The sequence below is a fragment of the Scyliorhinus torazame genome, chromosome 2 (assembly GCF_047496885.1).
Source record: "Scyliorhinus torazame isolate Kashiwa2021f chromosome 2, sScyTor2.1, whole genome shotgun sequence".
NCBI classification, from domain to species: Eukaryota; Metazoa; Chordata; class Chondrichthyes; order Carcharhiniformes; family Scyliorhinidae; genus Scyliorhinus; species Scyliorhinus torazame.
In genome coordinates, this window is record NC_092708.1 from 182,598,408 (window position 1) to 182,622,026 (window position 23,619).

Below are 23,619 nucleotides of genomic sequence, written 5' to 3' on the forward strand. Positions count from 1 at the left end.
GATATAAACGGGGAAGCCACATATATTGTTTGTCGCATAATTGTTTGTTATTATCCTCAATCACGTTTGCAATGTGACTTGCTTACATTTGTAGCTAGAAGCTACAAATGGTTTTTTTTAAAATAGAAATTTAGAGTACCCAATTCATTTTTTCCAATTAAGGGGCAATTTAGTGAGGCCAATCTATCTACCCTGCACATCTTGGGTTGTGGGGGCAAAACCCACGCAAACACGGGGAGAATGTGCAAACTCCACACGGGCAGTGACCCAGAGCCGGGATCGAACCTGGGACCTCGGCGCCATGAGGCAGCAGGGCTAACCCACTGTGCCACCATGCTGCCCTCTAAGCTACAAATGTTAATGCTTGGGGACCTGTCCTCTGCAGGCAAAAGGACCATGTCCAGGCAGTGCACCGTTTTTGAATTAAGAAAAAGCACAGGGGACAATAGTTCCCTGCTGCATTCTCTATGGCTATGCCTCAATCAATTACAGTCGACTCATTAACCAATCAGCACCCTTTTCTCATGCAGTCTGAATTGTTGCTGCCTTTGAAATTTGGCATTCTTGCATCTGACTTGATGGGCGGGTTTTACCGACCACCCTGCCGAGTGTTTTTCGGTGGAGTAGGCAGCCTACCAGCAGCATCTACCGGTCCCACTGTTGTCTGTTGACAGCAGCCCTCATCGCCGGGAAACCCGTGCTCCGGTGAGGGACCGGAATTTCCCGCCGGTGCAAATAGCCGATAAATCCCGCCCATTAAGTGCAAGATGAAAAGTTTCGACAGCATGTCTCTTTTTTTCAGCAATATCCACTTTTTAGCACCCTCAGAACTATGGACATTTTTTTTAAAAACTCTTTTTATTGGCTTTCCTCATATTAAAAACAGTTGTTGTGTATATACATTACATTTTTCTTGCCCACGCTAATTTACTTTATTTTACAGAGGTTTGTTTTGTCTTTCATTTAACTAACTCTATGTACATTTTGTTGCCCTCTGGATCGGTCTCTGATTCCCCCCCCCCCCCGCCTCCATTGGCTTCAGCACCCTTCCTCTTCTCTTGTGGTTTCCCCACCTTCCTCCCCTGCCCCCCCCCCCTTCCTCGGGTTACGCAGTCCTTTGGTTCCCCATCTATCTTTCCCCCCCCCCCTTAGGTTACTCCTCGCAGCTGGCTTCGAACAGGTTTTGATCCAGGCCGGCGAACTGCCCCCAAGTATCCAGGAAGCCTTCCTCTGACCCTCGGATGACGTACTTAATCTTCTCCAGGTGGAGAAGTTCCGAGAGGTCAGCGAGCCAGTCTGCAGCTTTGGGTGGTGCTGCCGATCGCCAGCCGAGCAGGATTCTCCGGCGTGCGATTAGGGAAGCGAAAGCAAGGGCGTTGGCCCCCTTCCCCATATGTAGCTCTGGCTGCTCCGATAGCCCGAAGATTGCCACTATTGGGCATGGCTTCACCCTCACCCCCACAACCCTGGACATTACCTTGGAGAAGGCTGTCCAGAACCCAGCCAGCTTGGGGCAAGCCCAAAACATGTGGGTGTGGCTGGCCGGACCCTCTGGCACTGCTCACATTTGTCCTCCATCTCCGGGAAGAACCTGTTCATTCGGGTTCTGGTCAGGTGCGCCCTGTGCACCGCTTTGAGCTGCATTAGGCTTAACCTTGCGCAGGAGGAGGTGGAGCTCACCCTGTTCAGTGCTTCACTCCAGAGTCCCCATCCTACCTCTGTCCTCAGTTTGTCCTCCCATTTTTGTCTGGTCCCGTCCAGTGGTGTTCGGGCTCTGTCCAGTAGCTGTCCGTATATTTTTCCCATATAGTCCCCCCCTTCTCGCTGCTTGTGCCTATCAGGTCCTCCAGTAGTGTGCTTTCTGGGGCCCCAGGGTACCCCACTGTCTCTTTGCGGAGGAAGTGTTTTATTTAGAGGTGTCTCAATTCCTGTCCTTTTGCTAGTTTCCACTTCCTCGTCAGTTCGTCCAGTGTCGCCAGTCTGCGTCCTACGTAGAAGTCCCCGACCATCAGTGTGCCCCTGTCCCGCATCTATCTGATGCTATCCCAAGAGGCTGTTTGCGGTGCCCCCTTGGTTCCTCGCCGTGCTCCAGGCCTGCCGAGGCCTTCTGTCTGTACTGCTTTACCACCTCACCTTTCTCTTTGCTTCCCTTTTGTTCTGCACCTCGACTCCTCTCCCCCCGCCACAGCCCCCGTCCCTCTGACCCCCATTGTGTTCTCTCCCTCTCTTCTGTCCCCCCTCCTTGTGCCAGGTACTCCCTCTCCCCTGAGAGGCGCGCGCAGCCCTCCTTCCTTCCTGCCCTCCTGGCTAATACGGTGGCCTTCCTCCCAGTATTCGCCCGGTTCTGGCCCTGTTTAATCTTCCTCCTCCTGGCCCTTGTCTCGCCCTCCTGTCTGCTTTTCTCACCCTCATTTCCCTAGCTCCACTCCCCCCCATTGCACTGAGAGACAGGCCCTGAAACGAGGCGACACAGTCCCGTGCAAGACATAAAACACATGTGCACAGTTCATAATCCCATCGTTCTTGTTTGCGGTCTGTCCTCTGCTCTTTGTTCCGGTTTTCCCTTCCTTTTCCATCCCCGTGTCTTTCATCGTGGTTGCGTGTGCTCCTCCCCCAGTTTGTTCGCTCTAACGAACTCATCAGCCGCCGCTGGGGTGTTAAAATACATCTCTTTCCCCTCAAATGTTACCCAGAGTTTGGCCGGGAATAACATCCCAAATTTTACCTTGCTTTTGTGCAGTGCTGATTTTGCCTTGTTGAACTCATCCCTTCTTTTGGCCAGGTCCGCCCCAATGTCCTGGTACACCCTTATGGTCTTCCCTTCCAACGTGCTCTGTTTCGTTTGCCGGGCCCACTTTAGGATTTTCACTTTTGGAACCGGTGCAGCCTTGCGATAATCGCTCTGGGCTGGTCCCCGGCTTTGGGCTTAGGTCAGAGCGACCTGTCCACCCTGTCTATTTTCGGTGGGTTTGGGAATGCCTCCTTTCCCACTGGCTTGCCCATCATTTGGGTGATGTAGCCTGTTTGCGCTCCCTCCCCTTTGGCAGACCCACTATTTTAATGTTCTGCCATCTGGACCTATTTTCCTGGTCCCCCGCTTTCCCTCTTAGGCTCCCCTGGGCCGTTACTAACCTTTTGACCTCGGCTTCTATGGTTATCACCCTGTCGCTCTGGTCCGAGGTGACCCTCTCCAACTCCAGAATCGTTTTTTTCTCCTCCTTCACTTCCCTTTCCAGGCCTTCGATGGTCTGCTGCATTTTGTGCGTCGTCTCCGCCAGCGCCTTCTTCACCATTGCTTGGAGCTCCGACCAGAGCGCCTCCTTTATGCTGGCCGCTGCGTCCTGCTCACGCTCCGCTGTTTCTTCCGTCATCCCTTTCCCTTTCAGGCTGAACCTCCGTCTCGTCTTGTGGGGCCGCCTGCCTGCACGTCCGCCGCTCCTGCGCTTTCCCCTCGGTGCTGCTGCTGCTGGCGTCTCGCTGTCCCTTTGCTTTGGTGTTTTTCTTTCCTCCAGCCACGTGTCTCTCTCTCTCTCTTTATTATCCTGTGGTTGCTCTCACTTCCCCCGCTCCTCTGCTCTCGCTGGGTCTGCCTTGGGCTTCGGGTGTTTTTTTGTTTGTGGGGGGGGCGGGATTTGTATTTGGTTCCCTTCCCTCCCCTCTCTTTCTTTTCTTTTCGCATCTCTTTTCTTCTCTTTTCTTCCCCCTTCTCCTTCTCCTCCTATTTTCCCTTCTCTCTCACTGGTTCAGGGGGTTTGCGAGAAACGTTTTGTGTTCTGGATGGGGGTCCCCTTTTGTCTCGCCGCTTACCACATGGTTGCCACTGGTCCGTGGGGGGTCTCTCTCTCTTCTGGTCGCTGGCTCTGCTCCCGAGCGCTTTCGTCTCCAGCTTCGCGGGGGGAGGGGTCGCCGTTCCTCTTCTGCCACCGCACTCTCCTGCTGTGGTCGGGCAAGTTCTGAACTATGGATATTTAACACACAGGAGAGGACAGCTCATCCCATTGTGTTTGTGTCAAATTTGGGGCAGCATGGTAGTATAGTGGTTAACACAATTGCTCCACAGCTCCAGGGTCCCAGGTTCGATTCCCGGTTTGGGTCACTGCCTGTGCGGAATCTGCACGTTTTCCCCATGTGTGCGTGGGTTTCCTCCGGGTGCTCCGGTTTCCTCTGACAGTCCAAAGATGTGCAGGTTAGGTGGATTGGCCATGCCAAATTGCCCTTAGTGTCCAAAATTGCCCTCTGTGTTGGGTGGGGTTACTGTATTATGGGAATAGGGTGGAGCTGTGGGGTTGGGCAGGGTGCTCTTTCCAAGAGTTGGTGCAGACTCGATGGGCCGAATGGCCTCCTTCTGCACTGTAAATTCTATGAAATTCTATGAAAATCAATTGGATCAATCCTATACTTACTGACTGCCGTCAAATTGTCTTCAATGGGCAAGATATTTGAAATATGTTGAATTATTTGAAAACAAGTATGAAGTTACTGTGGAAAGCCCCTAGTCACCACATTCCGGTGCCTGTTCGGGTAAGCTGGTATGGGAATTGAACCCGCGCTGCTGGCCTTCTCCTGCATTACAAACCAGCTGCCTAGCCCACTGAGCTAAACCAGCCCTAGTCGCCAGAGTCCAAGATGACCAGAGGCCGCTTTCCCCTTTGAAGGGGGAGAGCTTGGTGGTTTAACCTGGGGATCACCACACCTCCCTCAGGCGAGGGGCCAGGTTGAGAAGGTAGGGCCTTCATGAGTAACCTCAGCCGATGCTGGAATCAAACCCACACTGCTGGCCTCGATCTGCATCACGAACCAACCGCCCAGCCAACTGAGCTAAACCGACCTCCCTTCATCAAATGGTTAATGAAGCACCTTCGACAACAATATATCACCTCCTGTGGGAGGAGAGAAACTGGTTGTGCTGCAATTTCCTCTTGTCCAGACTTGTTGGTAGAGCAAGATGGCGTAAAACCCCACAGCTCAAATTTCCTTCTTGCTTTTGGAACCGCTCAGGGCAAATGAGAGGTTTAAAGCTCATAAATAAAAATGACCTATCACACAGTTAGAGCTGGTGCTGTACCAGGCTCTGACCTCCAGAGAAGATAACAAAGTTGCTGGCGACGATAAAATGAAGATTTACAAAGATTATAACAGAACTCGGGGCTTATCACGATCAGGAAGGACTCGGGTTCTTCTCTCTGAAAAAGAGGAGGCTGAGAGGTGACCTGAAAGAAATCTTCATGATTATGGAAAGATTTGCTACTGTGGACATAGGGAAGGTGATTCTAGTTGTGGGAGAGTTCAAAACCAGCGGTCAAAAATGGAATAGAGGGCGAGTTGCTCCGGTCACCCAGTCACGTGATTCTCACCGGTACACTGTTCGCTGCTTGTCAACGGGGTTTCCCATTGAAGCCACTGCATGCCGTCGGGAAACCTGTGGGCGGGGGTGCACTGCCGGCAATAGAGAACCTCAACGGCCGGAGAATTCGGCCCTAGTTATAAATAAATCACTTATTGAATTCAGGAAAAACTGCTTTTCCCAGAGAGTGATCAGAATATGGAACATTCTACCTTTCACAGGAAGTGAGTGAGGCAAATAGGGTAAGTGCATGTAAGTGATGTAAGTACGTACGAGAGAAAGGAATAGTGAGATAAAATAATGTAGGAGGTGATTTGTAAGGAGGATAAGCACCAGCATGGACCAGTTAGGTTGAATGGTCTATTTCTGTGCTGTATATTGTGTAATTCTATCAGATCAGCCATGATCTTATTAAATGGTGGTGCAGGCCCGAGGGGTTGAATGACCTACTCCGGCTCCTTGGTTTTACGTCTGTATGTAAAATAACTAAGTAGGGGAATACAACTCTTTCCTCAGAAAGCAATCAGAAAATTATTTTAAAAATAATAATTCTGGGTTGGTCAGGTTGCCATGGAACTGTGAGTGTTCATTGGAAAAAGAATTCGTGTTTGGCAAATGCTTTAACCGTGCTTTAAGTCAGCCCTTTCCACCCTGATCAAAACCACATGCAAAATCAGCAATATTTATATTGGAAGGATAGATGTGGGAGATGAGGAACTCTTAACCTTGCTTCTAGCAATTAACAAAGTTGCTGTCAATCGGGAATTCTGGGATGGCTACGTTACCCAGGATGCAGTGGGGGGGGCAGTGGGGTTTGTTAAATTGCATTTTTTAAAGTCAATTATACAGTCAAAAGAGGTAACGTTCTAACACACATTCAGACCAGCCCTCAGTCAGTACCATGCAGAGAAATCTTCAGTTCAATGTGCCAGTCACAGAGAAATAATTAAGGCATTTTCACTACTTCCTGCTGGGAGAAACAGGCAGAACTTGATGATTTGCTGGAGATGGGTAATGGCTGTTTCTTTGCTAGTGTTGTCCATGTGCCTAAGAAGAGAACTTTTGAAAAACACAACATATGTATCTAAATAAACACACATAAGTTAATATATAATAACAAATAGAAAATCCAGGAAATTGGCTGTTGTTCACAACTCTTATGAGAAGACAGTTAGGGACTTCCTTCTGGCTGGAACCTAAGAGCTAAATGGGGTCAGGTGATTCTTCACAGGAAAAATCGAAAAGTCTTTTATGTCATTTTAACTGACTAAAGAATGATCTTGGCAGAGTTGTCACTTTCCTCAGAGCTGTAAGAAATATCACGAGTAAGTATGAATCATTGCGTGGTGATACAGAACTTGAATATTGCTGAAATACACGCTGTCAAAGTGTTTTGTCTTACAGTCATCAGGAAAGACACAAGAATGACAAATTTCAAAGGGAGCATTCACACTGCATGAGAAAGGAGAGGTGATTGGCTGGCAACTCGATTGTTGAACAATCCTGATAGTGCTAAGAATTACACAAACAACCAATTTAATTTAATCAGTCGGGTTCACGGTGTAGCTCAATTACGTTTGCTAGAAGCTACATATATTCATACACAGGGACCAATCCTCTGCAGGCAAAAGGAACGTGTCCAGACATAGCACTTTCTTTTGAATTAAACAAAAATGTGGGGGACAAAGGTTCCCTGGTGCACTCTCCATGGCAACGCCTCAACCAATCAGAGTTGACTTGCCATCCAGTCTGCACCCTTTCTAAGGCAATATAAATTTTTGCTCCCTTTGAAATCTGCCACTCTTACATCTGTCCTGATGTGTGCGAGGCAAAAAGTTTTGACAGCATGTCTCTTTTTTCAGCAGTATAATGTATGAATTGGTAAATCAATTGTTCCCTTCAAAAAGGTTCTCTCACTAATCACTCCAGAAACTAAAAACTCTGAGTTGTACCACCAATCCCTCCATCCTCTCTGCTATTCATCATGCCCCACCCGAAGCGTTGGTTTGATTCCCAACAAAGATAATCAATGTTTGTTATTTCAGTCACTGACAGCCAACATATGTGACACTGGTACATTTGCAAACATCATTTACGTTGTTAGAACTCATCGTGCTCAAGGACAGAGTTTAGTATAGCTGTTGTGTACTGCAAAGTCGACCCTTCTCTACTAACCTCGAGACAATAGCGAGAACCCTTTTAGCCTTTTGGCCTGTTAGAATGATAGATAAGGGGCATGATTTAATGGAAAGGTTTCCACGTGTGGGAGCGAGCAGGAGCTGCCGCAAACTTCCTGAAGCTCAGTCCAGCGAGGCCATCGCTGCTATAAAACGTTAATTGCTGCACCCGTGATTCACATCGCAAATGACTGCCCCGCCGACTGATTCACCATGACCGCGCTCGCCAGCCCCCCCGCTTATAAAAGAGAGCAGCACGTAAACCGCTCCAACACAGTCAACCCCACACAGCTCGCAGCCATACCACCGAGGAGACCAGCCCCATTATTCGGAGATGCCGACCTGGCAAGATTGTAGGACGGGGTAGAGATCAAATGGGATGCCCTGTTCCCTTAGGGTCTCGAAGGTCAGCCACATGGCAGCCAGTGTCGTCTGGGAGGAAGTGGAGGTAACCATCAGCTCGGGGAGCGTCACCAGGTGGACCGGAACCCAGTGCCGAGAGAAGGTCAACGATCCCCACCACACCACCCGCCCCCGCCCCAAGCATATGCCTGACGCCGCCCTGCCCAGCACCGTTCTATGCCCCAGCCCACCCATGCCCAGGCCAGCCCACAACAAACTCCCCATACCCCCCATAATCCCAATGCCCCAAGACTCACCATCTCCTCCACACATCCCCCCACAACGAACGAAGCGTGCGGCTCACGATGCCCTCTCTCTGTCCTAAAAGGAGAAACACAACAGATGGGGAAGGGCCCAGATGGGCAGCGGGGTGCAAGACATCAGAGTCACACCCCCTCTGACAAACAGGCCCTGGAGGTCGCGGGGCTGGTCGAGGACAGATCTGTCACTGAAGCAGAGGTTGGTGTACGGCGCAGAGGTGAACGTCCACCGGGCACCACCCAGATACCAGTCACATGTGAGGTACTAATGCCATGCAGAATGACCCATTCCTCCCACTGACCACATGTCTATTCTCCTGCAGGGTCCTGACACATACAACGGTGCCCGCCCATCTAGGGTGTCCCCTCTCCCCCTGCCTCCCATGTGAACACCTCAGATGGGAGCTCGAAGGAGACCACCGTATCCATGGCACAGCTGTCATACCCACTCTACACCAGCACAGAGCCGCACACCTCATGGGCGACAGTAGTGGACAGGCTTCTGGGGCACATTCTGGTGAGCACCACACAGCTGCCGATGTATATCAGGTGCAGGCAGGGACTCCCAGGCAAGACAGCAGTCAGAGGTCTGCTGGATCCCAGGACCCAGCTGGGTCCCAGTCAGATGCTGAACCTCTGGACCAGGTTTACCTGGAGCTGATGGAGACGTTAGGGTGCTGCCTGATATTCAGAGGGAGATGTCAGCGACCCTACAGCAGATCCACAGCTACGGGTACAGGAGATGTCGCCGGCAATGCGTGGCACTGAGGCCAACACTGCTAGGCTGGCGGCCACAGTGGAGAGCCTGGTGCACCACATCAGCAGCATTAGTGAAGATGTCCAAGGCGTGGCTCAGTCAGTGACGGCCATGACTGAGCACCTCGACAGCATGTCCCAGTTGCTGGGGGACGTGTCCCAGACCCAGGTAGACCTTGATGAGGCACTGCGGAGCATATCCCTGTCTCAGGTGAGCATTGCCGGGGCGCTGAGGAGCATGTCCCAGTCATTGAGGGAAATCGTCGAGGGCGTCAAACACCATGCTACAGAGATTGGGGAGCTGCTAAGGCTGGCAGAGAGAGATGATGGAGAGGCAGCCGGGGCTCGATCCAGCTGCCCTTCAATCCCAAGGTGAACCCTAGGGCCCTATGGGCAGCATTGGGGAGGAGAGTGATGCTGGGTGCCAATCCGGAGACACCCTACAGAGTGGCAACTGCGACCACCAGCTCCCCCGGGTTCCACCCCCAACAACAGTGCGTCTCGGAGTCAGCACACAAAACAGGGTGGCATGGCGGGGCATGTGACGCCAGCAATTAGGCCGGGGCCCCCAGAGGATGCCACGGCATGCGGTAGGCGCAAGCTGCCTCCACCTCTGATGTGCATCCTGGGGACACACCGAAGTGCAGCTGTAGAACACGTCAGGTCGAGGATCACTGAGAGGGCATGGGGGGGCGGGGGTTACGTGGGGTTGGATGCGTTGGGGGGGAGGGCTGGGAGGTGTGGGGTAGGTGTGGTGGCACCATCGAGAGATTGGTGCAGTTGGGAACACAAATGTATAGCATAATTAAAAGGGCGCGCTGTGGGTGAGGTAAGTACTGCTTAACCACTTCCTTACCTTGCAGGTCAGCTGTTCGGGAGAGAGAGGGAGCCAGGACCTTGGAAACAGCGCGGGAGTTTCAAAAAGCGCGGGAGCTGCGAGGCAGAGGGGACAGTTTAAAAGGGCGCGCTGTGGGTGAGGTAAGTACTGCTTAACCACTTCCTTACCTTGCAGGTCAGCTGTTCGGGAGAGAGAGGGAGCCAGGACCTTGGAAACAGCGCGGGAGTTTCAAAAAGCGCGGGAGCTGCGAGGCAGAGGGGACAGTTTAAAAGGGCGCGCTGTGGGTGAGGTAAGTACTGCTTAACCACTTCCTTACCTTGCAGGTCAGCTGTTCGGGAGAGAGAGGGAGCCAGGACCTTGGAAACAGCGCGGGAGTTTCAAAAAGCGCGGGAGCTGCGAGGCAGAGGGGACAGTTTAAAAGGGCGCGCTGTGGGTGAGTTAAGTACTGATTAACCACTTCCTTACCTTGCAGGTCAGCTGTTTGGGAGAGAGATCAGTTTTGGGAGCAGGCCTATTGGCTGACTGTAAATCAGGAAGGATACAAAGGGTGTGGCTGAAGTGCCTATAGAAACAGAGTGCTGAAGGCAAACAGAGTGTATCTGAGTTTGGGTAAGGCTGAGTTCGGGTAAGAGGGGAGTGACAAAAAAAAAAAAAAAATCAAGTTAATTAAGTAAAGTAATTAACTAGTTAAGGGAATTTGGTGCTCACCTGAAGGAGGTGCAGAGAAGCAGACCTGTGAGGGAGTCTCTGCAGCAATTGCATCACAGCCAGCAGGTAAGTGATTGGCTTGTAACTGGTAAGTGATTTCTCTCTCTTTGACTTTCTCCTCGCTGTGTAGTGTAGTTCAAATTTAACTTCAGGTTTAAGTCATGGCAGGAGAGCTCAGACCCGTGTCATGCTCCTCTTGTGAGATGTGGCAAGTCAGGGACCCTTCTGGTGTCCCTGACTCCTTCATCTGCAAGAAGTGTGTCCAACTGCAGCTCCTGTTAGACCGCTTGACGGCTCTGGAGCTGCGGATGGACTCACTTTGGAGCATCCGCGATGCTGAGGAAGTTGTGGAAAGCACATTCAGTGAGTTGGTCACACCGCAGATTAAAATTACTGAGGCAGATAGGGAAAGGGTGACCAACAGACAGAGGAAGAGTAGGAAGGCAGTGCAGGGATCCCCTGCGGTCATCTCCCTCCAAAACAGATTTACCGTTTTGGAAACTGTTGGGGGAGATGGCTCACCAGGGGAAGGTGGCAGCAGCCAGGTTCATGGCACCGTGGCTGGCTCTGCTGCACAGAAGGGCGGGAAAAAGAGTGGCAGAGCTATAGTGATAGGGGATTCAATTGTAAGGGGAATAGACAGGCGTTTCTGCGGACGCAAACGAGAATCCAGGTTGGTATGTTGCCTCCCTGGTGCAAGGGTCAAGGATGTCTCGGAGCGGCTGCAGGGCATTCTGGAGGGGGAGGGTGAACAGCCAGCTGTCGTGGTGCATATAGGCACCAACGATATAGGTAAAAAACGGGATGAGGTCCTACAAGCTGAATTTAGGGAGTTAGGAGTTAAACTAAAAAGTAGGACCTCAAAGGTAGTAATCTCAGGATTGCTACCAGTGCCACGTGATAGTCAGAGTAGGAATGACAGGATAGCTAGGATGAATACGTGGCTTGAGAGATGGTGCAAGAGGGAGGGTTTCAAATTCCTGGGACATTGGGACCGATTCTGGGGGAGGTGGGACCTGTACAAATCGGACGGTCTGCATCTGGGTGGGACCGGAACCAATGTTCTCGGGGGGGTGTTTGCTAGTGCAGTTGGGGAGGGTTTAAACTAATGTGCCAGGGGGATGGGAACCGATGTAGGAAGTCAGTGGGGACAGAAACAAAAGGCAGGAAGGGAGAGTGTGTAAAGCATGACCAGAGAAAGCAGGGCAGAGAGCAAGGAAGGTCTACATTAAACTGCATTTATTTCAATGCAAGGGGCCTGACGGGCAAAGCGGATGAACTCAGGGCATGGACGGGCACATGGGACTGGGATATTATAGCTATGACTGAAACATGGCTAAGGGAGGGGCAGGACTGGCAGCTCAATGTTCCGGGGTACAGATGCTATAGAAAGGATAGAACAGGAGGTAAGAGAGGAGGGGGAGTGGCGTTTTTGATTAGGGAGAACATCACGGCAGTACTTAGAGGGGATATATCCGAGGGTTCGCCCACTGAGTCTATATGGGTGGAACTGAAAAATAAGAAGGGAGAGATCACCTTGGTAGGACTGTACTACAGGCCCCCAAATAGTCAGCGGGAAATTGAGGAGCAAATATGTAAGGAGATTACAGATAGCTGCAAGAATAATAGGGTGGTAGTAGTAGGGGACTTTAACTTTCCCAACATTGACTGGGACAGCCATAGCATTAGGGGCTTGGATGGAGGGAAATTTGTTGAGTGTATTCAGGAGGAATTTCTCATTCAGTATGTGGATGGACCGACTAGAGAGGGGGCAAAACTTGACCTCGTCTTGGGAAATAAGGAAGGGCAAGTGATAGAAGTGCTAGTGAGGGATCACTTTGGGACAAGTGACCATAATTCCATTAGTTTTAAGATAGCTATGGAGAATGATAGGTCTGGCCCAAGAGTTAAAATTCTTAATTGGGGCAAGGCCAATTTTGATGGTATCAGACAGGAACTTGCAGAGGTAGATTGGGGGAGACTATTGGCAGACAAAGGGACGGCTGGTAAATGGGAGGCTTTTAAAAAATGTGTTAACCAGGGTGCAGGGTAAGCACATTCCCTTTAGAGTGAAGGGCAAGGCTGGTAGAAGTAGGGAACCCTGGATGACTCGAGATATTGAGACTCTGGTCAAAAAGAAGAAGGAGGCATATGACGTACATAAGCAACTGGGATCAAGTAGATCCCTTGAAGAGTATAGAGATTGTCGAAATAGAGTTAAGAGGGAAATCAGGAGGGCAAAAAGGGGACATGAAATTGCTTTGGCAAATAATGCAAGGGAGAATCCAAAGAGATTCTACAGATACATAAAGGGGAAAAGAGTAACTAGGGACAGAGTAGGGCCTCTTAAGGATCAACAAGGGCATCTATGTGCAGAGCCACAAGAGTTGGGTGAGATCCTGAATGAATATTTCTCATCGGTATTCACGGTGGAGAAAGGCATGGATGTTAGGAAACTAAGGGAAATAAATAGTGGTGTCTTGAGAAGTGTGCATATTACAGAGGAGGAGGTGCTGGAAGTCTTAAAGCGCATCAAGGTAGATAAATCCCCGGGACCTGATGAAATGTATCCCAGGATGTTGTGGGAGGCTAGGGAGGAAATTGCGGGTCCCCTAACCGAGATATTTGAATCATCGGCAGCCACAGGTGAGGTGCCTGAAGATTGGAGAGTGGCGAATGTTGTGCCCTTGTTTAAGAAGGGCAGCAGGGAAAAGCCTGGGAACTACAGACCGGTGAGCCTAACGTCTGTAGTAGGTAAGTTGCTAGAAGGTATTCTGAGAGACAGGATCTACAAGCATTTAGAGAGGCAAGGACTGATTCGGGGCAGTCAGCATGGCTTTGTGCGTGGAAAATCATGTCTCACAAATTTGATTGAGTTTTTTGAGGGAGTGACCAAGAAGGTAGATGAGGGTAGTGCAGTAGACGTTGTCTACATGGACTTTAGCAAAGCCTTTGACAAGGTACCGCATGGTAGGTTGTTGCAGAAGGTTAAAGCTCACGGGATCCAGGGTGAGGTTGCCAATTGGATTCAAAATTGGCTGGACGACAGAAGGCAGAGGGTGGTTGTAGAGGGTTGTTTTTCAAACTGGAGGCCTGTGACCAGTGGTGTGCCTCAGGGATCGGTGCTGGGTCCACTGTTATTTGTGATTTATATTAATGATTTGGATGAGAATTTAGGAGGCATGGTTAGTAAGTTTGCAGATGACACCAAGATTGGTGGCACAGTGGATAGTGAAGAAGGTTATCTAGGATTGCAACGGGATCTTGATCAATTAGGCCAGTGGGCCGACGAATGGCAGATGGAGTTTAATTTAGATAAATGTGAGGTGATGCATTTTGGCAGATCGAATCAGGCCAGGACCTACTCAGTTAATGGTATGGCGTTGGGGAGAGTTATAGAACAAAGAGATCTAGGAGTACAGGTTCATAGCTCCTTGAAGGTGGAGTCGCAGGTGGACAGGGTGGTGAAGAAGGCATTCGGCATGCTTGGTTTCATTGGTCAGAACATTGAATATAGGAGTTGGGACGTCTTGTTGAAGTTGTACAAGACATTGGTACGGCCACACTTGGAATACTGTGTGCAGTTCTGGTCACCCTATTATAGAAAGGATATTATTAAACTAGAAAGAGTGCAGAAAAGATTTACTAGGATGTTGCCGGGACTTGATGGTTTGAGTTATAAGGAGAGGCTGGATAGACTGGGACTTTTTTCCCTGGAGCGTAGGAGGCTTAGGGGTGATCTTATAGAGGTCTATAAAATAATGAGGGGCATAGATAAGGTAGATAGTCAACATCTTTTCCCAAAGGTAGGGGAGTCTAAAACTAGAGGGCATAGGTTTAAGGTGAGAGGGGAGAGATTCAGAAGGGCCCAGAGGGGCAATTTCTTCACTCAGAGGGTAGTGAGTGTCTGGAATGGGCTGCCAGAGGTAGTAGTAGAAGCGGGTACAATTGTGTCTTTCAAAAAGCATTTAGATGGTTACATGGGTAAAATGGGTATAGAGGGTTATGGGCCAAGTGCGGGCAACTGGGACTAGCTTAATGGTAAAAAACTGGGCGGCATGGACTGGTTGGGCCGAAGGGCCTGTTTCCATGCTGTAAACTTCTATGATTCTAAAAAAAGTTGCACTCCAGAAATGCAACGTCTCTGCCAATTTCTTCCGTAATGTGAGGCGAGCACCAATTGCCTGTCCCAGCTCCCCGGGTATGGAGCTTCTGGATGCCTCTTCCCCACGCCCCTCCCCAGGTACACCACGTGCAGGCAATGGGTGTGAGCGAGCATTCAGTGGACATGCAGGAGTCAGGCTATGGCATAGGTTGAGGAGCACCAACGCTCAGCTCTCTGCGGGTTATCATCACACCCCTGCCCATGACAGTGACCCACGTTGACAGTGCCAACACAGTCCCGGCACCCTGGAGTGATGTTACACACATCACTGGGAGGGTGGAACAGGGTGGGAGAGAGAGGAGGGAAGGAGGGAGAAAAGGGGGAAGGGAGGAGGGAAGCGAGAGGGGAGGAAAGTGATGGGAATAGAGAATGGGAAGGCTGAAGGATGGGGGATGGGGTTAGAAATAGGAGGGGGAGAGAGAGGGGTAGGGGGTGCGATGATAAATCATGCCCATTATTTTCCCTACTCCTCAGCAGCTTAGGATCAAAGTCCAGAAATAGCTGTATCTCCAAATTATGCTTGCAAGTATTCCTTCACAGATAGATTAATGAGGCACACAGTTCACTAAAACTCTCAAGTGGTGTACAATTTGTCCTTAAAAAAGAAATTGCAAAAAGTGCATATTAATATTATAGCTACATGAGGAGTCCAAACCAATTTTCAGGATACTGTGGATAATCAAAAAAGTTCAGAACAAGCTAAAATTCAAGGGAACATTGGGTGTGATTAAATCGCTGAGAGAACGTGAGAAACTGAAAAAAGAGTTAAAGAGAGGGATGGGGTAAGCAAGTAGGGAAGATGATGAACAGGAAAGCATTCTACAAACAAACCCGCCAAAGTAATTCAAAGTGAGGAGGGGCACGAAGAGCAGAAGGCAGAAAGTAAGCTTGCATTTCAGTCATGTCTTTTACAGCTTCAGGCCATCTCCAAGAGTTTTACACTCAATAAAGTAGAAGTGAAGTGTGGGCACTGGTTGGAATGTAGGCAATATCGAAGCCAATTTGCACGCAGCAAAGTCCCAGACACAGAAATGTGTTGATGACCAGATAGTCCATTTTTAGTGATGTTGATTGAGGGAGAAATATTGGCCATGGCATCAGGGAGAACTCCCATGTCCTCCTTCAAAATGATCCCAGATGGCCCTGAATACCCACCTGAGAATCAGAGGTCAGTCGGAGTCTCAGTTGAACAACTTCTCCTTGAAACGGTGAAGCAAAGCTTATTGAAGTGGCTCAAGGGATCAAATGACCTACTCCTGCTTGCGCTTCTTCTGTTCTGACAGAGTACTGGTGGAGTGTCCCACTGTCAGAGGTACCATCTTTCAGATGAGTCATTAAACCGAGGATCCATCTGCTCTATTTAGACCCTTGGCGCTATTTTGAAGGAGAACGCAGTTTGGTGTCCTGTCCAAGTGTATTCCTCTTCCAACATCACTGAAAAACAGATTATCTGGTCCTCTGGCTGCCATCTTTCCTACATTACCAAGACTCTACTTCAGGGATCATTACAAAGAACAAAGAACAACACAGCACAGGAACAGGCCCTTCGGCCCTCCAAGCCTGTACCGGTCATGCTACCACTCAATTACATTGACTGTAAAAAATTTGGGGAAGGCTGGGATGGTGAGTGGTGCTATAGAAATGCAAGTCTTTTGTCTTTTTCAGTGGTGGCCCATATAGAAGTGCTAGGTTCCCAAACACTGACAACAAGAACTAGTAACAAAGAATAGTTTATTTACTAGCTGAGCAGCTACTCCACACTTGTATTCTGCCAAAGCTCACAGGGAGAACTCCCGCGCTCCTGTCACGTGACTCCTTTTGTAGCCACGTCATCACGTGACCGCTCAGTCTATAGCCCATTATTACCTACTGAGGTACAATCCATCTCTGTGGATACCTGAAGTGGGAACTGTTAAATTTCCCAGCACCAGCATATTTCTCCTCAAGAGCACTGAATCCTACAATGCATGAGGATGCCATGCGCCCAATCAAACCTGTGCAGGAACACTGTGTGGTCTCCTTGATATAAAAATAAATTTCATTTGGACATTTTCCGATGGCATGTCAATGCTCTAGTTGAGTCCAATTGCTATTTTCCTCTGAGCGGGGAGCAGGATGGACTTCCCCGATGGCCAATGCTGTTGGCAGCTCCACTGAGGCAGTGAGAAGATTTATCAAATTCATGTGTCATGTCCTTGTGGGCCGAGGGCAATTGGAGCTATTTAATTGATTCCAATGGCGAATTACTATTTGAGCCAATCATCATTTTCTGCATGCGTGATGTGATAGATACACTGAAAACAGGTTGTATTCTCGCAATCAATATAAAACATACACTAAAAACAGCATTGTTACAGAAATAAATCACATTCCTCTTACGGCAGGCTTGATATTAATGCTCCCTCCCTCGATAGGCAGGAGAGAGTCGGTGATGGGCAGGTGGGCAAGGCGTGCAACATGTCCCCAAGCCACCCACCCTCTGTCATTTTTACAGCGAAAGATGTCAGGGTATCAGATTCCCTGGCCAGGAAAACCCGCCCTAGGGGAACCAGGGGACATGGGGATTGGTTAGAAAATGCAGTTGAGGTCGAGGGCCAACTATGATATGAAATGGGAGAGGGAGGTGTGAGACGCCCGACGGCTCCTATCTTCTGAATGACAGGGAATGCCATGAGAATAGACATGCTTTGAGGTGACTAGGATCTCACTGAAGAAACTCACGAATATCAGGTACTAATTATAAAAAGGGCTTTGGAAGTGGGCCAGTCACCTGCCAGATGTAAGCTGAGGTAATTCAAAATGTTTTTAAAATATAAATCCAACCACCGACCAATCATAAACAAATGGTTAAAGTTTCAGAAGATTGCTATGTCAGAATAAGATCAGTCAGGGATTGCTTTGGTTTTTGATGTTTTTTTTTGGGGGGGGGGAATCTCAAGAGGGCTGGAAGTTCTCATGGAGGCACCACACACTTGCAAAGTTCTCTTCATCCCAGACCAGTTTCTCTGTGAGATTGTTCTGGGTTCAATTCTCTTGGGTGAAAGATCACTGGCACCCTTCAGCCCAAGTCTGGTAACCTTGGATTACTCTTCCGTGCTGACCATGGCCTGAGTTGATACCTTCTTTTCAGTGCCGAGGGAGCACTCAGCCAGTTGGCAATGGGTGTTAGTGCCCGGAAGCTCGTTAGCTAGTTGGGCATGGAGCTATGGGGCCGGTGAGACGAACAGTGTCAGCAGTAGAATCTCAATGGATCTGGCCATTATTACGGGCCGGTTTTGCTCAGTGGGCTAGACAGCTGGTTTGTAATGCAGAACAAAGCCAGCAGCGCGGGTTCAATTCCCGTACCGGCTTACCCGAACAGGCGCCGGAATGTGGCGACTAGGGGCTTTTCACAGTAACTTCATACTTGTGACAATTGTGGTGAATGTATAGTACTAGTAATTCACCAGTGTATTAGTATCATGTTCTGCCATTGTGTTACAGCTATGTTATGTTGTTGACCTTGTGGACCCACCTATGGGCCATTGTGTGGCTTCACCCACAGGGGGATATGTTGGGGCATGTACGGACTCCGCCATGGCTCCTCCCCTTGAAAGGAAGTATAAAGAGCAGTTGACCTGTAGGCGGTTCACAGTATTGTACCAGTCGCAGGCAGGCACTGTTCTAAGCTGATTAAAACCACGGTTTATTTCTACTCGTGTCTTTGAGTGAATTGATGGTCGCATCAATTTAATCAGCTTAAACACAACTATGGAATCAGCCCTCAAACCTGATCAACTGGAACTCGATCCTCAGGCTGCGGAGGCAAAACATTTTTTTTTGCACTGGCTTTGATGTTTCAAGGCCTACCTCGTTGCGTCGTCCACGCCATCCGTCACCGATGAACAGAAGCTGAGCCTCCTCCACGCACGGGTGAGCCATCGCATTTCTGTTCAGCTCGACGAGGCCTCCTCATATGCAGATGCCCTCACGATGCTCGAACACCTATACGTACGGCCCGTGAACGAGGTCTACGCGCGACACATCTTCACCACTCGCCGCCAGCGCCCCGGGGGATTCGCTAGATGGCTATCTATGCGACCTCAAAGCCCTCCCACGCAACTGTAATTACCAGGCCGTTACGGCCACTCAGCACATGGAACTCGCCGTCCAAGACGTCTACGTGGCGGGGGTCCGGTCGAATCATGTGAGACAGCGTCTGCTCGAAAAGGGGGCCCAGGTTCTGGGCGACACGGTAAAGTTAGCCACCTCTCTGGAGGTTGCGCTTCAGAGCCTTACTGCGTTCCCGGCTGACCACGCGACCCCCTCGTGGGCCCCCGACCAAAGACTACCCCAGGCCTGTGCCGCACGGCCGCCCGCCCATCATGGGGTGCTACCCTGCTATTTTTGCGGCCCGTCTCAACACCCCCGACAGCACTGCCCGGCCTGCAATGCGAACTGCAGCAGCTGCGGGAGAAAAGCACATTTCGCCAAAGTCTGCCTGGCCAGGTCTAAGAACTCTAAATCACAGACCCGATCCTCAGATTCACAGGCCCACAGACCCTGCAGGGTGACAGCGTGTCTGCCGACTCCACCCCCTGCAGATGCCTCAGCCTCGTGCTATCAGTGGGGACAGCCATCTTCCAGCCCTCACAGCACGTGCGACTCACGGGGGCCGCCACCTTGGCCACACTCCCCCACGCGGCCGGCCACGTGCGATCCATGGGGGCCGCCATCTTGGACGCCATCTTCCTCACCGCCCGCAACGCTCGACCAACGGGGGCCGCCATCTTGGCCGCCATTTGCTACGCCGCTTGACGCGTATGATCAATATGGACAGTCATCGCGGGGCCACCCCAGCACCTCTGACCATGCCGCCGGCTACCCGCAGCTCAGAGCGGTCACCCTGGACCAGTCGCGACCCAAGCACCTCCGGAGCTCCATGATGGCCGTCCAGGTTAACGGGCACGAGACGACTTGCGTCTTCGACTCCGGGAGCACAGAGAGCTTCATTCACCCGGACATGGTAAGACGCTGCTCGCTCCCAATTTTCCCGGCGCAACAAACCATCTCCCTCGCCTCTGGGTCGCACTCGGTGCAAATCCAAGGGTAATCTACTGCAACCCTAGCAATACAGGGCGCTGAGTACGCTAACTTAAAATTATATGTGCTCCCAGACCTCTGCGCTCCTCTCCTATTGGGACTCGACTTCCAATGTAACCTCAGGAGCCTAACCCTGAAGTTCGGGGGGCCCTGCCCCCACTCACCATATGCAGCCTCGCGACCCTAAAAGTCAAACCTCCCCCTCTCTTCGCAAACCTCACCGCCGATTGCAAGCCAGTAGCCACCAGAAGCAGGCAGTATAGCATGCAGGACAGGACGTTCATTCGGTCCGAGGTCCAGCGTCTCTTGTGGGAGGGTGTCTTCGAGGCCAGCAATAGCCCCTGGAGAGCTCAGGTGGTGGTCGTCAAGACCGGGGAAAAGTTCCAGATGGTGGTTGATTACAGCCAAACCATTAACAGTAATACGCAACTCGATGCGTACCCCCTTCCCCGGATTGCAGACATGGTAAATCAGATCGCGCACTACCGGGTGTTCTCCACGGTGGATCTGAAGTCTGCATACCACCAGCTCCCAATCCACCCGGAGGACCGCCACTACACCGCTTTTGAGGCAGTCGGCCGCCTTTTCCATTTCCTCCGGGTCCCCTTTGGCGTCACGAATGGGGTTTTGGTGTTCCAAAGAGCAATGGACCAAATGGTGGACCAGTACAGGCTGCGGGCCACATTTCCGTACTTGGACAATGTCACCATCTGCGGCCATGATCAGCAGGACCATGACACCAACCTCCACCGATTTCTCCAAACCCTCAATCTCACCTACAAGGAGAAATGCGTTTTCCGCACAACCAGACTAGCCATCCTCTGCTACGTCGTGGAAAACGGGGTCCTAGGGCCCGATCCCGACCGTATGTGCCCCCCCCTGCAACTCCCTCTCCCTCACTGTCCCAAGACCCTGAAGAGGTGCCTTGGGTTCTTTTCATATTACGCCCAGTGGGTCCTCAATTATGCGGACAAAGCCCGCCCACTAATCAAGGCCACCATCTTTCCACTGGCAACTGAGGCCCGCCAGGCCTTCAGCTGCATCAAGGCGGATATCGACAAAGCCGCGATGCGCGTGGTGGACGAGTCCGTCCTCTTCCAGGTGGAGAGCGACTCATCAGAGGTCACTCTCGCCGCCACCCTCAACCAAGGTGGGCAGCACGGTAGCATTGTGGATAGCACAATTGCTTCACAGCTCCAGGGTCCCAGGTTCGATTCCAGCTTGGGTCATTGTCTGTGTGGAGTCTGCACATCCTCCCCGTGTGTGCGTGGGTTTCCTCCGGGTGCTCCGGTTTCCTCCCACAGTCCAAAGATGTGCAGGTTAGGTGGATTGGCCATGATAAATTGCCCTTAGTGTCCAAAATTGCCCTTAGTGTTGGGTGGGGTTACTGGGTTATGGGGATAGAATGGAGGTGTTGACTTTGGGTCGGGTGCTCTTTCCAAGAGCCGGTGCAGACTTGATGGCCTGAATGGCCTCCTCCTGCACTGTAAATTCTATCTATGATTCTATGACCGGTAGCATTCTTTTCACGCACCCTCACCTCCTCTGAAATTCGACACTCCTCGGTCGAAAAAGAAGCCCAAGCCACCGTGGAAGCTGTGCAGCACTGGAGGCACTACCTCGCTGGTAGGAGGTTTACCCTCGACACCGACCAACGATCGGTAGCCTTCATGTTCGACAATACGCAGCGGGACAAAATCAAGAACGATAGGATCTTGAGGTGGAGGATCGAACTCTCCACCTATAACTACGATATAGTATATCGCCTTGGGAAACTCAACGAGCCCCCAGGTGCCCTGTCCCGCGGCACATGCGCCAGCGCGCAAGATGACCAACTACGGGCTGTCCAAAAAGACCTCTGCCACCCAGGGGTCACCCGGCTCGTCCATTATATCAAGGCCCGCAACCTGCCCTACTCCACCGAGGAGGTCAGAGCTATGACCAGGGACTGCCAAATCTGTGCTGAGTGTAAACCGCACTTCTATCAACCAGATAAGGCCCACCTGGTAAAGGCATCCCGGCCCTTTGAATGCCTCAGTATTGATTTCAATGGGCCACTCCCCTCTAATAACCGCAATACATATTTCCTCAACATCATAGATGAGTTCTCCCACTTCCCATTTGCAATCCCCTGCCCTGATATGACCACGTTCACTGCCATTAGAGCCCTGCATAGTGTCTTCACCCTGTTTGGTTTCCCCAGTTATGTCCTCAGCGACCGGGGCTCGTCGTTCATGAGCAACGAACTGCGTCAGTACCTGCTCAGTAAGGGCATTGCCTCGAGCAGGACTACTAGTTATAACCCCAGGGGAAACGGGCAGGTGGAGAGGGAGAACGCAACGGTCTGGAAGACCGTCCTACTGACCCTGCGGTCCAGGAATCTCCCAGTTTCTCACTGGCAGGAGGTCCTCCCCGATGCGCTCTACTCTATTAGGTCCCTCCTTTGCATGGCCACAAACGAGACTCCCCATGACCGCTTGTTTGTTTTCCCTAGGGCAGCTACCTCAGGGGCCTCGCTTCCGTCCTGGCTGAAGCACACTGGTTTAGCACACTGGGCTAAATCGCTGGCTTTGAAAGCAGACCAAGGCAGGCCAGCAGCACGGTTCAATTCCCGTACCAGCCTCCCCGAACAGGCGCCGGAATGTGGCGACTAGGGGCTTTTCACAGTAACTTCATTTGAAGCCTACTTGTGACAATAAGCGGTTTTCATTTTCATTTCATTTTCAAGACACCGGGACCAGTCCTCCTCAGAAAACACGTCAGGAACCATAAGACCGATCCTCTGGTAGAGAGGGTCGAGCTCCTACACTCCAACCCCCAGTGTGCTTATGTCGAACACCCCGATGGCCGACAAGATACCCCGCCGGACTTCATTTTTTTAACAGGGGGTGAATGTGGTGAATGTATAGTACTAGTAATTCACCAGTGTATTAGTGTCATGTTCTGCCATTGTGTTACAGCTATGTTATGTTGTTGACCCTGTGGGCCCCACCCATGGGCCATTGTGTGGCTTCACCCACAGGGGGATATGTTGGGACATGTACGGGCTCCGCCCATGGCTCCTCCCCTTGAAAGGAAGTATAAAGAGCAGTTGACCTGTAGGCGGTTCACAGTATTGTACCAGTCGCAGGCAGGCACTGTTCTAAGCTGATTAAAACCACGGTTTACTTCTACTCGTGTCTTTGAGTAAATTGATGGTCGCATCAACAATAAAAGATTATTATTATTATTAGTGACCACAGATGATAAATACCAGACATAAAGATGGTTGATTCCAGGCAGGGAACAGACCAGCAGAAAAACAGACTCAATGGTAAAAAATTAGCTGATTGGTCACCCTACGGTCGATCAATGGTAGGCGCATTGGGGCAGAGAGGCACAATGTCATAAATGTGTCTACTCTGAGTTAGTGACTCATAGAAAACCAAAGGGGTGTGCAGAGACCAGCAGCCAGTAGCAGCTGCAGCATAGAGCACACAGGACAAGCACTAAATTGAAAGCACCTTTACAGCTAACAGACAATAGAGACTTTAATCTCACCAGTATGCCGGATTTGACCCCAGTTCCCTTGGGGTGAGAGGTTATGGTTTGAGCCCATCTGCATCAGTCCCTTTATTACTTTTTCTTAATTGGGCACAGCACATCGCCCAGTCTTCAGTGATTTGATGTTCATAGTGTCAGCTCGCTGTGCCTCTGACCGGCTCCACTGAGCAAGATCAAGATTAACCTAAATTGAACCAAGCCTTCCACAGCAGGCCTGGAGTAAACGATTGCTCTTTTTTTAATATGACTTCCCCCTGTTCAAAGACGGTGCACATTTCCCTTTAACCGATTGGACTATTTAGATCCTTTTAAAAAAATAAACATCCTCTTGAACAGGCTGCACA